Source organism: Ranitomeya imitator, chromosome 8, assembly GCF_032444005.1.
Source record: "Ranitomeya imitator isolate aRanImi1 chromosome 8, aRanImi1.pri, whole genome shotgun sequence".
Taxonomy (NCBI): domain Eukaryota; kingdom Metazoa; phylum Chordata; class Amphibia; order Anura; family Dendrobatidae; genus Ranitomeya; species Ranitomeya imitator.
Genome location: NC_091289.1, coordinates 93,798,244 through 93,817,245, shown reverse-complemented (window position 1 = coordinate 93,817,245; position 19,002 = coordinate 93,798,244).

Below are 19,002 nucleotides of genomic sequence, written 5' to 3'. Positions count from 1 at the left end.
GTTAGTGGGGTTCAGCACCGCCAGCTGTTCCCCTGCTGTGTAGCCGGCATCGTGTCCAGCACAAGCCACGCTGGCACAACAGACCAAAAGCTGCCACCAGTGCAGGCTTCGGCCTACACTCTGCTACTCTCCTCCTCCTGCTGACCCTGGGCTCAAACACCGCCAGTTTTTGCCCGGACATGCTAGCTGCACAGAGAAGAACACCAGCCAATGTGTTAGTGGGGTTCAGCACCGCCAGCTGTTCCCCTGCTGTGTAGCCGGCAACGTGACCTGCAAACACCACGCAGGCACATGAACTGAAATTGAAGGAAGCCTGCCCCCCACCCCCAGGTGTTTCTATGTATAACAGCCACCTTGTACAGCAGTACTGCTGCATTTGTACAAGGTGGCTGACTTTTTCTACTTGCCCACGTGGAACTCAACACATACAAAATGTGTCTCATTGAGACCATTCCACTGTCCCTGAGGTGTGACTTTCCTTTCTAATGATACGCAGCACCACCCTTGGTAGCGCTTCCCGTCTTTTGACATCATTGGTTAGCTGGCTGCGCCTGTCCATCCGCCCTGCTCGAAACAACGCCCCTCGGTTTCTTATTTATTTTGTCAGCGAGGGTGTGGTTTATGGGCACGAGCAGTGCATATGTTCGCCTGTCGTCACTCATCTCCTTCCGCCTTCTTCAGACTGTGCAGCCTCATGGCCGCGGCATGCAAGAAGGGATCAGCAGAGGCCGCCCAGTCTGAAGCAGGTGTAAGGACGTGTGTGAGCGGCGAAAATATTTACTGCTCAAGGCCACGAATCTCAGCACCGCAGTGTGACTTTATGAAAAGGCACTGTGGGTCTGGGATTTATGGCCATCGTTAACCGCACCGGCCAACATGAAATGAGGTCATAAGACAGGCAGCGCTAACAGGGCATTGCCAAGGGATAACACAAGAGTGCAGACTCCTGTACAGCAAATAACAACGCTCAGGAAGCTGCGCCAAGCACCAAGGCGTTATTTGGGACACCTGTGCTGCGTCTCCTTAAAAAGCCAAGTCACGCCTCCACTACAGTTTGACTGTAGAATGGGCTAAATTGTGTACGTCTTTCATTCAGCGTGTGCAAGTAGACAAATTAATAGAGCAAGCTTTGACTTGTGCAGCATTAATACTGCACAAGGTGTGTCTCTTGTACTTTGTAACACCTGAGGGGGGTTAAAGGTTTCCTTTGAAATTGGTTCAACTAGGCTTCGGCCTACACTCTGCTCCTCTCCTCCTCCTGCTGCCCCTGGGCTCTAACACCGATAGTTTTTGCCCGGAAGTGCTAGCTGCACAGAGAAAAACACCCGCCATTGTGTCAGTGGGGTTCAGCAACGCCAGCTGTTCCCCCACTGTGTAGCCGGCAAAGTGTCCTGAAAACGCAACGCAGACACAAAGCTGCCTCCAGTGCAGGCTTCGGCCTACACTCTGCTCCCCCTGCTTACCCTTTGCTCCAACACCGCTAGTTGGGGCTCTAGGAAGACAATCTTTAATAGGCAACGCATCCGGGTTCCAGCACCGCCAGCTGGTTCTCGGCAGTGTTTTTGTCATGGGTACTCCCTTGTGCCCAGCCTGATTCCAGCACCGTCAGCTGTTTCCGGGTACTGTCAAACTCACTCAGACACCTATGCGTTGCCCCGTCGTGTTGCGGTCGAGTTAGTCAACTCCAGGGTGCCTCCAGTTTAGGAGCTTCCTATGTGGGCTGCATGAATTGGTAGTCAAGGCTGGTTCTGTAGTGCCAGTAGGCCAAACTCCCCCTGTAGGACTGTTGGGGTTCGGTAACTGCGGCTGCCTCGCGGCCTAGCTGTTCTCTCCTCTCCTGTGGACCTTCGGGTCCACCACCTGGTTCCAGCACCGTCAGCTGGTTCCGGGCCGAGCCTTTGGCTTAGGTGCCTCCTCCTGGGTATCCGAGTTCCGCCAACGTCAGGTGGTCCTTGGTAGTGCTTTTAAGCGCAGGCACCTACAGCTTAGTAACCGGGTTCCAGCACCGTCAGCTGGTCCTCGGTTGTGCCATTGGCTCTTGCACACTGGGGCAACGCATCCGGGTTCCAGCACTGCCAGCTGGTTCTCGGCAGTGTTTTTGTCACGGGTACTCCCTCGTGCCCAGCCTGGTTCCAGCACCGTCAGCTGTTTCCGGGTATTGTCAAACTCACTGAGACACCAATGCGTTGCCCCGTCGTGTTGCGGTCGAGTTAGCCAACTCCAGGGTGCCTCCAGTTTAGGAGCTTCCTATGTGGGCTGCATGAATTGGTAGTCAAGGCTGGTTCGGTAGTGCCAGTAGGCCAAGCTCCCCCTGTAGGACTGTTGGGGTTCGGTAACTGCGGCTGCCTCGCGGCCTAGCTGTTCTCTCCTCTCCTGTGGACCTTCGGGTCCACCACCTGGTTCCAGCACCGTCAGCTGGTTCCGGGCCGAGCCTTTGGCTTAGGTGCCTCCTCCTGGGTATCCGAGTTCCGCCAACGTCAGGCGGTCCTTGGTAGTGCTTTTAAGCGCAGGCACCTACAGCTTAGTAACTGGGTTCCAGCACCGTCAGCTGGTCCTCGGTCGTGCCATTGGCTCTTGCACACTGGGGCAACGCATCCAGGTTCCAGCACTGCCAGCTGGTTCTCGGCAGTGTTTTTGTCACAGGTACTCCCTCGTGCCCAGCCTGGTTCCAGCACTGTCAGCTGTTTCCGGGTAGTGTCAAGCTCACTGAGACACCTATGCTTGCCCCGTCGTGTTGCGGTCGGGTTAGCCAACTCCAGGGTGCCTCCAGTTTAGGAGCTTCCTATGTGGGCTGCGTGAATTGGTAGTCAAGGCTGGTTCTGTAGTGCCAGTAGGCCAAGCTCCCCCTGTAGGACTGTTGGGGTTCGGTAACTGCAGCTGCCTCGCGGCCTAGCTGTTCTCCCCTCTCCTGTGGACCTTCGGGTCCACCACCTGGTTCCAGCATCGTCAGCTGGTTCCGAGCTGAGCCTTTGGCTTAGGTGCCTCCTCCTGGGTATCCGAGTTCCGCCAACGTCAGGTGGTCCTTGGTAGTGCTTTTAAGCGCAGGCACCTACAGCTTAGTAACCGGGTTCCAGCACCGTCAGCTGGTCCTCGGTCGTGCCATTGGCTCTTGCACACTGGGGCAACGCATCCGGGTTCCAGCACCGCCAGCTGGTTCTCGGCAGTGTTTTTGTCACGGGTACTCCCTCGTGCCCAGCCTGGTTCCAGCACCGTCAGCTGTTTCCGGGTACTGTCAAGCTCACTGAGACGCCTATGCTTGCCCCGTCGTGTTGCGGTCGGGTTAGCCAACTCCAGGGTGCCTCCAGTTTAGGAGCTTCCTATGTGGGCTGCGTGAATTGGCAGTCAAGGCTGGTTCTGTAGTGCCAGTAGGCCAAGCTCCCGCTGCAGGACTGTTGGGGTTCGGTAACTGCGGCTGCCTCGCGGCCTAGCTGTTCTCTCCTCTCCTGTGGACCTTCGGGTCCACCACCTGGTTCCAGCACCGTCAGCTGGTTCTCGGCAGTGTCTTTTGCTCTTGTACCTTCTGCTCCCCATCCTGGTTCCAGTAACGTCAGCTGGTTCCGGGCAGAGCCTTTGGCTTAGGTGCCTCCTTCTGGGTATCCGAGTTCCGCCAACGTCAGGCGGTCCTTGGTAGTGCTTTTTAGCACGGGTACCTCCTGCTTAGTAACCGGGTTCCGTTCCAGTAACGTCAGCTGGTCCTCGGTAGTTCCATAGGCTCTTGAACCTTCGGGTAGCCATCCGAGTTCCAGTTCCATCAGCTGGTTCTTGGCATTTTCTCAGCCTTCTTGTACCTTCTGCTACATTTCCAAGTTGAAGACCCTAAACTCGACGACCCGGAAGACCACCCCGATGACGACGACGACGGCGGAGACGACGACGGCGTAGACGACGACCCTGGAGACGACGACCCTGGAGACGACGACATGGAAGACCGAGAAGCAGAAGAACAAGAGGCTGCAGAACAAAGAGCAGAAGAACATTAAGCATAACACTTAATATCAGAGCAAAAGATATTATCTAAATTATATGCAGAAGAAGACTAAGCAGTGTATGGGGGTGAGTCCGTTCCTCCTCGTGGTGCCCCTGGATAAAGCCTGATGCTGCAGGCCAAACTGAACGCGGACAAATGTAACTTTTGTGACTGGCAGAACGGAAGGTGTAATCTTCAAACTTTTATAGATAACAACTACGGGAATGCCTGTCACAAATGAGAATATGATGAAGAAGTAGAATAGGAAGAATAATAATAGTTGAAGAAAATTAATATGTAGAATAGGAAGAATAATAATAGTTGAATAAAATGAATATGAAGAATGTAACATAGTAACATAGTAACATAGTTAGTAAGGCCGAAAAAAGACATTTGTCCATCCAGTTCAGCCTATATTCCATCATAATAAATCCCCAGATCTACGTCCTTCTACAGAACCTAATAATTGTATGATACAATATTGTTCTGCTCCAGGAAGACATCCAGGCCTCTCTTGAACCCCTCGACTGAGTTCGCCATCACCACCTCCTCAGGCAAGCAATTCCAGATTCTCACTGCCCTAACAGTAAAGAATCCTCTTCTATGTTGGTGGAAAAACCTTCTCTCCTCCAGACGCAAAGAATGCCCCCTTGTGCCCGTCACCTTCCTTGGTATAAACAGATCCTCAGCGAGATATTTGTATTGTCCCCTTATATACTTATACATGGTTATTAGATCGCCCCTCAGTCGTCTTTTTTCTAGACTAAATAATCCTAATTTTGCTAATCTATCTGGGTATTGTAGTTCTCCCATCCCCTTTATTGATTTTGTTGCCCTCCTTTGTACTCTCTCTAGTTCCATTATATCCTTCATGAGCACCGGTGCCCAAAACTGGACACAGTACTCCATGTGCGGTCTAACTAGGGATTTGTACAGAGGCAGTATAATGCTCTCATCATGTGTATCCAGACCTCTTTTAATGCACCCCATGATCCTGTTTGCCTTGGCAGCTGCTGCCTGGCACTGGCTGCTCCAGGTAAGTTTATCATTAACTAGGATCCCCAAGTCCTTCTCCCTGTCAGATTTACCCAGTGGTTTCCCATTCAGTGTGTAATGGTGATATTGATTCCTTCTTCCCATGTGTATAACCTTACATTTATCATTGTTAAACCTCATTTGCCACCTTTCAGCCCAAGTTTCCAACTTATCCAGATCCATCTGTAGCAGAATACTATCTTCTCTTGTATTAACTGCTTTACATAGTTTTGTATCATCTGCAAATATCGATATTTTACTGTGTAAACCTTCTACCAGATCATTAATGAATATGTTGAAGAGAACAGGTCCCAATACTGACCCCTGCGGTACCCCACTGGTCACAGCGACCCAGTTAGAGACTATACCATTTATAACCACCCTCTGCTTTCTATCACTAAGCCAGTTACTAACCCATTTACACACATTTTCCCCCAGACCAAGCATTCTCATTTTGTGTACCAACCTCTTGTGCGGCACGGTATCAAACGCTTTGGAAAAATCGAGATATACAGTGGGGCAAAAAAGTATTTAGTCAGTCAGCAATAGTGCAAGTTCCACCACTTAAAAAGATGAGAGGCGTCTGTAATTTACATCATAGGTAGACCTCAACTATGGGAGACAAACTGAGAAAAAAAAATCCAGAAAATCACATTGTCTGTTTTTTTAACATTTTATTTGCATATTATGGTGGAAAATAAGTATTTGGTCAGAAACAAACAATCAAGATTTCTGGCTCTCACAGACCTGTAACTTCTTCTTTAAGAGTCTCCTCTTTCCTCCACTCATTACCTGTAGTAATGGCACCTGTTTAAACTTGTTATCAGTATAAAAAGACACCTGTGCACACCCTCAAACAGTCTGACTCCAAACTCCACTATGGTGAAGACCAAAGAGCTGTCAAAGGACACCAGAAACAAAATTGTAGCCCTGCACCAGGCTGGGAAGACTGAATCTGCAATAGCCAACCAGCTTGGAGTGAAGAAATCAACAGTGGGAGCAATAATTAGAAAATGGAAGACATACAAGACCACTGATAATCTCCCTCGATCTGGGGCTCCACGCAAAATCCCACCCCGTGGGGTCAGAATGATCACAAGAACGGTGAGCAAAAATCCCAGAACCATGCGGGGGGACCTAGTGAATGAACTGCAGAGAGCTGGGACTAATGTAACAAGGCCTACCATAAGTAACACACTACGCCACCATGGACTCAGATCCTGCAGTGCCAGACGTGTCCCACTGCTTAAGCCAGTACATGTCCGGGCCAGTCTGAAGTTTGCTAGAGAGCATTTGGATGATCCAGAGGAGTTTTGGGAGAATGTCCTATGGTCTGATGAAACCAAACTGGAACTGTTTGGTAGAAACACAACTTGTCGTGTTTGGAGGAAAAAGAATACTGAGTTGCATCCATCAAACACCATACCTACTGTAAAGCATGGTGGTGGAAACATCATGCTTTGGGGCTGTTTCTCTGCAAAGGGGCCAGGACGACTGATCCGGGTACATCAAAGAATGAATGGGGCCATGTATCGTGAGATTTTGAGTGCAAACCTCCTTCCATCAGCAAGGGCATTGAAGATGAAACATGGCTGGGTCTTTCAACATGACAATGATCCAAAGCACACCGCCAGGGCAACGAAGGAGTGGCTTCGTAAGAAGCATTTCAAGGTCCTGGAGTGGCCTAGCCAGTCTCCAGATCTCAACCCTATAGAAAACCTTTGGAGGGAGTTAAAAGTCCGTGTTGCCAAGCGAAAAGCCAAAAACATCACTGCTCTAGAGGAGATCTACATGGAGGAATGGGCCAACATACCAACAACAGTGTGTGGCAACCTTGTGAAGACTTATAGAAAACGTTTGACCTCTGTCATTGCCAACAAAGGATATATTACAAAGTATTGAGATGAAATTTTGTTTCTGACCAAATACTTATTTTCCACCATAATATGCAAATAAAATGTTAAAAAAACAGACAATGTGATTTTCTGGATTTTTTTTTCTCAGTTTGTCTCCCATAGTTGAGGTCTACCTATGATGTAAATTACAGACGCCTCTCATCTTTTTAAGTGGTGGAACTTGCACTATTGCTGACTGACTAAATACTTTTTTGCCCCACTGTACCACGTCCAATGACTCACCGTGGTCCAGCCTATAGCTTACCTCTTCATAAAAACTGATTAGATTGGTTTGACAGGAGCGATTTCTCATAAACCCATGCTGATATGGAGTTAAACAGTTATTCTCATTGAGATAATCCAGAATAACATCCCTCAGAAACCCTTCAAATATTTTACCAACAATAGAGGTTAGACTTACTGGCCTATAATTTCCAGGTTCACTTTTAGAGCCCTTTTTGAATATTGGCACCACATTTGCTATGCGCCAGTCCTGCGGAACAGATCCTGTCGCTATAGAGTCCCTAAAAATAAGAAATAATGGTTTATCTATTACATTACTTAGTTCCCTTAGTACTCGTGGGTGTATGCCATCCGGACCCGGAGATTTATCTATTTTAATCTTATTTAGCCGATTTCGCACCTCTTCTTGGGTTAGATTGGTGACCCTTAATATAGGGTTTTCATTGTTTCTTGGGATTTCACCTAGCATTTCATTTTCCACCGTGAATACCGTGGAGAAGAAGGTGTTTAATATGTTAGCTTTTTCCTCGTCATCTACAACCATTCTTTCCTCACTATTTTTTAAGGGGCCTACATTTTCAGTTTTTATTCTTTTACTATTGATATAGTTGAAGAACAGTTTGGGATTAGTTTTACTCTCCTTAGCAATGTGCTTCTCTGTTTCCTTTTTGGCAGCTTTAATTAGTTTTTTAGATAAAGTATTTTTCTCCCTATAGTTTTTTAGAGCTTCAATGGTGCCATCCTGCTTTAGTAGTGCAAATGCTTTCTTTTTACTGTTAATTGCCTGTCTTACTTCTTTGTTTAGCCACATTGGGTTTTTCCTATTTCTAGTCCTTTTATTCCCACAAGGTATAAACCGCTTACACTGCCTATTTAGGATGTTCTTAAACATTTTCCATTTATTATCTGTATTCTTATTTCTGAGGATATTGTCCCAGTCTACCAGATTAAGGGCATCTCTAAGCTGGTCAAACTTTGCCTTCCTAAAGTTCAGTGTTTTTGTGACTCCCTGACAAGTCCCCCTAGTGAAAGACAGGTGAAACTGTACAATATTGTGGTCGCTATTTCCTAGATGCCCAACCACCTGCAGATTTGTTATTCTGTCAGGTCTATTAGATAGTATTAGGTCTAAAAGTGCTGCTCCTCTGGTTGGATTCTGCATCAATTGTGAAAGATAATTTTTCTTGGTTATTAGCAGAAACCTGTTGCCTTTATGGGTTTCACAGGTTTCACTTTCCCAGTTAATATCCGGGTAGTTAAAGTCCCCCATAACCAGGACCTCATTATGGGTTGCAGCTTCATCTATCTGCTTTAGAAGTAGACTTTCCATGGTTTCTGTTATATTTGGGGGTTTGTAACAGACCCCAATGAGAATTTTGTTACCATTTTTCCCTCCATGAATTTCGACCCATATGGACTCGACATCCTCATTTCCTTCGCCAATATCCTCCCTTAAAGTGGACTTTAGACAAGACTTTACATAGAGACAAACCCCTCCTCCTCTCCGATTTTTACGATCCTTTCTAAACAGACTGTAACCCTGTAAGTTAACTGCCCAGTCATAGCTTTCATCTAACCATGTCTCGGTTATTCCCACTATGTCAAAGTTACCTGTAGATATTTCTGCTTCTAGTTCTTCCATCTTGTTTGTCAGGCTTCTGGCGTTTGCGAGCATGCAGTTTAGAGGATTTTGTTTTGTTCCAATCTCCTCGCTGTGGATTGTTTTAGAAATGTTCTTACCTCCCATCTGAGTATGTTTTCCTGGGTCTTCTTTGTTCAAGTCTAATGTTTTTCTTCCCGTCCCCTCTTCTTCTAGTTTAAAGCCCTCCTGATGAGTGTAGCGAGTCTTCTGGCGAATGTGTGTTTCCCAGGTTTGTTGAGGTGTAGTCCATCTCTGGCGAGAAGTCCATCGTACCAGTAATTCACACCGTGGTCCAGGAATCCGAATCCTTGTTGTCTTCACCAACGTCTTAGCCAGTTGTTTGCATCAAGGATCCTGTTCCATCTCCTGGTGCCATGCCCGTCTACTGGAAGGATAGAAGAAAAAACTACCTGTGCATCCAGTTCCTTTACTTTCTTCCCCAACTCTTCAAAGTCTTTGCAGATTGTCGGTAGGTCTTTCCTTGCCGTGTCATTGGTGCCAACATGTATCAGAAGAAATGGGTGGACGTCCTTGGAGCTGAAGAGCTTTGGTATCCTATCGGTCACATCCTTGATCATCGCACCTGGAAGGCAGCATACTTCTCTTGCAGTTATGTCCGGTCTGCAGATGGCTGCTTCTGTGCCTCTCAGTAGTGAGTCTCCCACCACCACCACTCTTCATTGCTTCTTGGCTGTACTTTTTGCTGTCACTTGTTGCTGTGTGCCCTTTTCTTTTTTGCTTGCTGGTATTGCTTCATCCTTAGGTGTGCCATCTTCATCCTCTACAAAGATTTGATATCGGTTCTTCAGTTGTGTGGTTGGTGATTTCTCCATGGTCTTCTTGCTTCTTTTGGTCACATGCTTCCACTCATCTGCTTTTGGAGGTTCTCTGACACTTTTTTCACCTTCTGTGACCAGTAGAGATGCTTCTGTTCTGTCTAGAAAGTCTTCATTCTCTTTGATGAGTTTCAAAGTTGCTATTCTTTCTTCCAGACCCCGCACCTTTTCTTCTAAAAGGGCCACTAGTCTACACTTCTGACAGGTGAAATTTGATTCTTCTTCTGGTCGGTCTGTGAACATGTAGCACATGCTGCAGCTCACCATGTAGGTTGTCACATCTGCCATGTTGCTCCTAGATCCTGCTGACTTGCTGTGTGTTTTCCTTCTTGTGTAATCTACTCAGCCAAGCTCTCTTGCAATAATATCCAACAGGAAATTCGCGCGCCTTACGGCGCGCGCTTTGGTGATGCTTTCCAAGCAGCTGGTCCCGGCTGTACCCAACGATCTTCTAGCTTAGGGAGACTTCGCTTTTCCCAGAAGGCACCTGGAATATGCAAATTAGCCTCCTCAAGCTTGAATCCCTGGTTTGGCGATGCTTTCCAAGCAGCTGGTCCCGGCTGTACCCAACGATCTTCTAGCTTAGGGAGACTTTGCTTTTCCCAGAAGGCACCTGGAATATGCAAATTAGCCTCCTCAAGCTTGAATCCCTGGTTTGGCGATGCTTTCCAAGCAGCTGGTCCCGGCTGTACCCAACGATCTTCTAGCTTAGGGAGACTTCGCTTTTCCCAGAAGGCACCTGGAATATGCAAATTAGCCTCCTCAAGCTTGAATCCCTGGTTTGGCGATGCTTTCCAAGCAGCTGGTCCCGGATGTACCCAACGATCTTCTAGCTTAGGGAGACTTCGCTTTTCCCAGAAGGCACCTGGAATATGCAAATTAGCCTCCTCAAGCTTGAATCCCTGGTTGATTAAATGTAATTAAAAAAAAAATAGGTAGAAGATGAAGAAGAAGATGAATAAGGTGAAAAAGTTGATGTCAAAGATGCTGATGATGATGATGAAGATGAAAGTGTGGGAAAAGTAAAAAAAAAAAAGGGGAAGGGCGTGGAATAGTGAAACATCAATATCTGACAAAATAAAAAAAAATTACATAGTCAATATCTTAGTCACTACGAAAGTCTTTAAAAAGAAAAAACGGCTATTCTATTTGATTGCGCTAAACCTCTATGACTTTAATATCTCCCCCACCTCCCCAAATACATCCTGCATTATTCTTTGTTGTTTTCCTTCATGTAGAATGAACCTACAAGGAAAGAAAGGGTTTATTTTAATTCCAATATTTTGGTCCCATTGACTTGCATTGGGATCGGGTATCGGTATCGGTGATATCCGATATTTTTTGAATATCGGCCGATCCGATCCGATACCGATACTTTCCGATATCGGAAGGTATCGCTCAACACTACTCAACACCTTTCTTCCCTTCTTCTGAGATGCATTTAACTCATTATTGGCCAGTTGTACTGTTATGATCCGGTGACCTTGGAGCCGCATGAAACTTTCTCTGGAGTAAGTGGTAACTGTACTGACCGCAAATCCGGATCTAACACCGCAACTAGAAGTAGCCGTGGGGTGTTCCTAACAAACCCTAGACACCTCGTCACAGCCGGAGGACTAAATACCCATATAGATGGAAATTGGAATTCTACCTTGCCTCATAGCAGAACCCCAAAGTATAGGCAGCCCCCCACGAATATTGACTGTGAGTAGGAGAGGAAAGACACACGCAGGCAGAAAACAGGATTTAGCAAAAGAGGCCACTCTAGCTAAATAGGAAAGGATAGGACAGAATACTAAGCAGTCAGTATTAAAACCCTTCCAAAAATATCCACAGCAGATAATACAAAAAATTCCTCCATCTAACTAAAGACGTGGAACGTATATCTGCAACTCCTGAGAATCCAACTAGACTGAGTAAATACTGACACAATCAAAGCTGGACAAGAAAAAACAAATGAATAGCACTGAATTATCAAGCACACAGCATGTGTGCCACAGAAACAAAACCAGACACTTATCTTTGCTGATTTGGCAGCAAGGCAGGAGGAACCAGACAGGGGACCAACACCTCCCAATAACCATGGACAACTGGCAAGGACTTATGAATCCTGCACACCTAAATACCCCAGTCAGAACTGCAATCAGCAGATACACCTGACCAGGACTGCAACCCAGGGACAACTGCATTACCACCTACAACCACCGGAGGGAGCCCAAAAGCAGAATTCACACACGCAGGAAAGACACACGCAGGCAGAAAACAGGATTTAGCAAAAGAGGCCACTCTAGCTAAATAGGAAAGGATAGGACAGAATACTAAGCGGTCAGTATTAAAACCCTTCCAAAAATATCCACAGCAGATAATACAAAAAATTCCTCCATCTAACTAAAGACGTGGAACGTATATCTGCAACTCTTTTTTAACCTGTTACATACGTGGCTGGGCAATATACTACGTGGCTGGGCAATATACTATGTGACTGGGCAGTATACTACGTGGCTCTGTGCTGTTTATAACATCACTGTGCAATATATTACGTGGCTGGGCAATATACTACGTGGCTGGGCAATATACTACGTGACTGGGCAATATACTACGTGGCTGGGCAATATACTACGTGGCTGGGCAATATACTACGTGACTGGGCAATATACTACGTGGCTGGGCAATATACTACGTGGCTGGGTAATATACTACGTCACTGGGCAATATACTACGTAGCTGGTTAATATAGTACGTGGCTGGGCAATATACTTTGTGGCTGGGCAATATACTACGTGGCTGGGCAATATACTTTGTGGCTGGGCAATATACTACGTGGCTGGGCAATATACTACGTGGCTGGGCAATATACTACGTCACTGGGCAATATACTACGTAGCTGGGCAATATAGTACGTTACTGGGCAATATACTACATGGCTGGGCAATATACTACGTAGCTGGGCAATATAGTACGTTACTGGGCAATATACTACATGGCTGGACAATATACTTCGTGGCTGGGCAATATACTACGTGGGCTGTGCAATATACTACGTGGACATGCATATTCTAGAATACCCGATGCGTTAGAATCAAGCCACCATCTAGTACTGTAAAATGGGCCCACATGATGCTCCATACTGTATAATGGCCACACATGATGCTCCATACTGTATAATGGGCCCACATGATGCTCCATACTGTATAATGGCCACACATAATGCTCCGTACTGTATAATGGCCACACATGATGCTCCATACTGTATAATGGGCCCACATGATGCTCCATACGGTATAATGGCCACACATAGTTACTCCTACACACGCAGCTGCGCTCTGTACACATTGCACACACGGCTCCATTCCGTACTCACGCGGCTCCGCTCCATACACGTCGCACACACACCCGACTCTGCTCCATACACCTCATACACACCTGGCTCCGCTCCATACACCTCATACACACACGGCTCCGCTTCGCACACCTCATACACATTCAGCTCCGCTCCATACACCTCATAGACACATGACTCCTCTCCATACACCTCATACACACCCGGCTCCGCTCCATACACCTCATACACACATGGCTCTGCTCCATTCACCTCATACACACACGGCTCCACTCCATACACCTCATGCACACACCTGTTGTGAATTCTGCTTTTGGGCTCCCTCCGGTGGTTGTAGGTGGTAATGCAGTTGTCCCTGGGTTGCAGTCCTGGTCAGGTGTATCTGCTGATTGCAGTTCTGACTGGGGTATTTAGGTGTGCAGGATTCATAAGTCCTTGCCAGTTGTCCATGGTTATTGGGAGGTGTTGGTCCCCTGTCTGGTTCCTCCTGCCTTGCTGCCAAATCAGCAAAGATAAGTGTCTGGTTTTGTTTCTGTGGCACACATGCTGTGTGCTTGATAATTCAGTGCTATTCATTTGTTTTTTCTTGTCCAGCTTTGATTGTGTCAGTATTTACTCAGTCTAGTTGGATTCTCCGGAGTTGCAGATATACGTTCCACGTCTTTAGTTAGATGGAGGAATTTTTTGTATTATCTGCTGTGGATATTTTTGGAAGGGTTTTAATACTGACTGCTTAGTATTCTGTCCTATCCTTTCCTATTTAGCTAGAGTGGCCTCTTTTGCTAAATCCTGTTTTCTGCCTGCGTGTGTCTTTCCTCTCCTACTCACAGTCAATATTCGTGGGGGGCTGCCTATACTTTGGGGTTCTGCTATGAGGCAAGGTAGAATTCCTATTTCCATCTATATGGGTATTTTGTCCTCCGGCTGTGACGAGGTGTCTAGGGTTTGTTAGGAACACCCCACGGCTACTTCTAGTTGCGGTGTTAGATCCGGATTTGCGGTCAGTACAGTTACCACTTACTCCAGAGAAAGTTTCATGCGGCTCCAAGGTCACCGGATCATAACAGTACAACTGGCCAATAATGAGTTAAATGCATCTCAGAAGAAGGGAAGAAAGGTGTTGATCCATTTTTTTTCTGCAGTCTGCTTTGTCTTCTCTTCCCTCTTTTTTTCTGGGTGGCTGAGGAGTCTTGTGCTAGCATGGATGTTCAGGAATTAGCTTCTCGTGTAGACCAGCTTGCTGCTAGGGTACAGGGTATTTCTGATTATATTGTTCAGACTCCTGTTTTAGAGCCGAAGATTCCTACTTCTGATTTGTTTTTTGGTGACAGGTCCAAATTTTTGAGTTTTAAAAACAACTGTAAACTGTTTTTTGCTCTGAGACCTCGATCCTCCGGTGATTTCGTTCAGCAGGTGAAAATCGTCATCTCCCTGCTGCGTGGCGATCCACAGGATTGGGCATTTTCCCTGGAATCTGGGAATCCGGCTTTGCTTAATGTAGACTCCTTTTTTCAGGCTTTAGGATTATTATATGATGAACCGAATTCTGTGGATCAAGCGGAGAAGACCTTGTTGGCCCTGTCTCAGGGTCAAGAGGCGGCAGAATTGTATTGTCAGAAATTTAGAAAATGGTCTGTGTTGACTAAATGGAATGATGATGCTTTGGCGGCAATTTTCAGAAAGGGTCTTTTTGAATTCGTTAAAGATGTTATGGTGGGGTTTCCCACGCCTTTCGGTCTGAGTGATTCTATGTCTCTGGCCATTCAGATTGACCGGCGCTTGTGGGAGCGCAGAACTGTGCGCGCTGTGGCGTTGTCCTCAGAGCAGTTTCCTGAGCCAATGCAGTGTGATAGGATTCTGTCTAGAACGGAACGACAAGGATTCAGATGTCAGAATAGGTTGTGTTATTGTTGTGGCAACGCTTCTCATGTCATTTCAGTCTGCCCTAAGCGGACAAAGAGGATCGCTAGTTCATTTACCATCAGTACTGTACAACCTAAATTTCTGTTATCTGTGTCCTTGATCTGCTCATTGTCATCATTTTCTGTCATGGGGTTTGTGGATTCAGGCGCCGCCTTGAACTTAATGGACTTTGAGTTTGCCAGGCGTTGTGGTTTTCCCTTGCAGCCTTTGCAGAACCCTATTCCTTTAAGGGGCATTGATGCTACACCCTTGGCTAAAAATAAGCCCCAGTTTTGGACACAGGTGACCATGCGCATGGCGCCAGCCCATCAGGAAGATTGTCGATTTCTGGTGTTGCATACTTTGCATGATGCGATCGTGCTGGGTTTTCCGTGGTTGCAGGTACATAATCCTGTGTTGGATTGGAAGTCTATGTCTGTGACTAGTTGGGGTTGTCAAGGGGGTTCATAATGATGTTCCTTTGATGTCAATCTCCTCTTCTTCCTCTTCTGAAATTCCAGAGTTTTTGTCTGATTTTCAGGGTGTATTCGATGAGCCCAAGTCCAGTTTCCTTCCACCGCACAGGGACTGTGATTGTGCGATTGACTTGATTCCAGGCAGTAAGTTTCCTAAGGGTCGACTTTTCAACCTGTCTGTGCCTGAACATACCACCATGCGGAGCTATGTTAAGGAATCTTTGGAGAAAGGGCATATTCGGCTATCTTCTTCACCATTGGGAGCGGGATTTTTTTTTGTTGCTAAGAAGGATGGCTCCTTGAGACCCTGTATTGATTATCGCCTCTTGAATAAGATCACGGTCAAGTTTCAATACCCTTTACCTTTGCTTTCCGATTTGTTTGCTAGGATTAAGGGGGCTAGTTGGTTTACGAAGATTGACCTTCGAGGGGCATATAATCTTGTTCGTATTAAGCAGGGTGATGAATGGAACACTGCGTTTAATACGCCCGAAGGCCATTTTGAATACCTTGTGATGCCATTCGGGCTCACTAATGCTCCATCTGTTTTTCAGTCCTTCATGCATGATATCCTCCGGACTTATATTGATAAGTTCTTGATTGTATATTTGGACGATATTTTGATTTTTTCCGATGATTGGGAGTCTCATGTGGAACAGGTCAGGATGGTATTTCAGATCCTTTGTGACAATGCTTTGTTTGTGAAGGGGTCTAAGTGTCTCTTTGGGGTGCAGAAGGTTTCTTTTTTGGGCTTCATTTTTTCTCCCTCGTCTATGGAGATGGATCCGGTTAAGGTTCAGGCCATTCATGATTGGATTCAGCCCACATCCGTGAAGAGCCTTCAGAAATTTTTGGGTTTTGCAAATTTTTATCGCCGTTTCATTGCTAATTTTTCCAGCGTGGTTAAACCCATGACCGATTTGACGAAGAAAGGCGCTGATGTGACGAATTGGTCCTCTGTGGCGGTCTCTGCCTTTCAGGAGCTTAAACGCCGATTTACTTCTGCTCCGGTGTTGCGCCAACCGGATGTTTCACTTCCGTTTCAGGTTGAGATTGATGCTTCTGAGATTGGGGCAGGGGCCGTTTTGTCTCAGAGGGATCCTGTTGGTTCCTTGATGAAACCGTGTGCCTTCTTTTCCCGTAAGTTTTCGCCTGCTGAACACAATTATGATGTCGGCAATCGGGAGTTGTTGGCTATGAAGTGGGCGTTTGAGGAATGGCGACATTGGCTTGAGGGAGCTAAGCACTGTATTGTGGTCTTGACCGATCATAAGAATCTGATTTACCTCGAGTCTGCCAAACGGCTGAATCCTAGACAGGCTCGATGGTCCTTGTTTTTTTCCCGTTTTGATTTCGTGGTCTCGTACCTTCCAGGTTCTAAGAATATTAAGGCTGATGCCCTCTCTAGGAGTTTTTTGCCTGATTCTCCTGAGGTCTTTGAACCGGTCGGCATTCTGAAAGAAGGGGTGGTCCTTTTTACTATTTCCCCTGATTTACGACGGGTTCTTCAGGAATTTCAGGCTGACAGACCTGACCGCTGTCCAGTGGGGAAACTGTTTGTTCCTGACAGATGGACTAGTAGAGTGATTTCTGAGGTTCACTGTTCTGTGTTGGCTGGTCATCCTGATATTTTTGGTACCAGAGACTTGGTTGGTAGGTCCTTTTGGTGGCCTTCTTTGTCACGTGATGTGCGTTCTGTTGTGCAGTCCTGTGGGACTTGTGCACGGGCCAAGCCTTGTTGTTCCCGTGCTAGTGGGTTGCTTTTGCCATTGCCGGTCCCTGAGAGGCCCTGGACGCATATTTCTATGGATTTTATTTCTGATCTTCCGGTTTCCCAGAGGATGTCGGTTATCTGGGTTGTTTGTGACCGGTTCTCTAAGATGGTTCATTTGGTGCCTTTGCCTAAATTGCCTTCCTCTTCAGATTTGGTTCCATTGTTTTTTCAGCATGTGGTTCGTTTGCATGGTAATCCGGAGAATATTGTGTCCGACAGAGGTTCCCAGTTTGTTTCTAGGTTTTGGCGGGCCTTTTGTGCTAGGCTGGGCATTGATTTGTCTTTTTCTTCTGCATTTCATCCTCAGACAAATGGTCAGACCGAGCAAACTAATCAGACTTTGGAGACTTATTTGAGATGCTTTGTGTCTGCTGATCAGGATGATTGGGTGGCCTTCTTGCCATTGGCCGAGTTTAACCTTAATAATCGGGCTAGTTCGGCTACTTTGGTTTCGCCTTTCTTTTGTAATTTTGGTTTTCATCCTCGTTTTTCTTCTGGGCAGGTTGAGCCTTCTGACTGTCCTGGTGTGGATTCTGTGGTTGACAGGTTGCAACAGATTTGGGCTCATGTGGTGGACAATTTGGTATTGTCTCAGGAGGAGGCTCAACGTTTTGCTAACCGTCGTCGGTGTGTTGGTTCCTGGCTTCGGGTTGGGGATCTGGTCTGATTGTCTTCCCGTCATGTTCCTATGAAGGTTTCTTCTCCTAAGTTTAAGGCTCGGTTTATTGGTCCTTATAGGATTTCTGGGATTATTAATCCGGTGTCTTTTCGATTGGCGCTTCCGGCCTCTTTTGCTATCCATAATGTCTTCCATAGATCTTTATTGCGGAAATATGTGGTGCCCGTTGTTCCCTCTGTTGATCCTCCGGCCCCTGTGTTGGTTGATGGGGAGTTGGAGTATGTGGTTGAGAAGATTTTGGATTCTCGTTTTTCGAGGCGGAGGCTTCAGTGCCTTGTCAAATGGAGGGGTTATGGCCAGGAGGATAATTCTTGGGTTTTTGCCTCTGATGTCCATGCTGCTGATTTGGTTCGTGCCTTTCATCTGGCTCATCCTGATCGGCCTGGGGGCTCTGGTGAGGGTTCGGTGACCCCTCCTCAAGGGGGGGGGGGTACTGTTGTGAATTCTGCTTTTGGGCTCCCTCCGGTGGTTGTAGGTGGTAATGCAGTTGTCGCTGGGTTGCAGTCCTGGTCAGGTGTATCTGCTGATTGCAGTTCTGACTGGAGTATTTAGGTGTGCAGGATTCATTAGTCCTTGCCAGTTGTCCATGGTTTTGGGAGGTGTTGGTCCCCTGTCTGGTTCCTCCTGCCTTGCTGCCAAATCAGCAAAGATAAGTGTCTGGTTTTGTTTCTGTGGCACACATGCTGTGTGCTTGATAATTCAGTGCTATTCATTTGTTTTTTTCTTGTCCAGCTTTGATTGTGTCAGTATTTACTCAGTCTGGTTGGATTCTCAGGAGTTGCAGATATACGTTCCACGTCTTTAGTTAGATGGAGGAATTTTTTGTATTATCTGCTGTGGATATTTTTGGAAGGGTTTTAATACTGACCGCTTAGTATTCTGTCCTATCCTTTCCTATTTAGCTAGAGTGGCCTCTTTTGCTAAATCCTGTTTTCTGCCTGCGTGTGTCTTTCCTCTCCTACTCACAGTCAATATTCGTGGGGGGGCTGCCTATCCTTTGGGGTTCTGCTCTGAGGCAAGGTAGAATTCCTATTTCCATTTATAGGGGTATTTCCTCCGGCTGTGACGAGGTGTCTAGGGTTTGTTAGGAACACCCCACGGCTACTTCTAGGTGCGGTGTTAGATCAGGATTTGCGGTCAGTACAGTTACCACCTACTCCAGAGAAAGTTTCATGCGGCTCCAAGGTCACCGGATCATAACACACACCCCTCT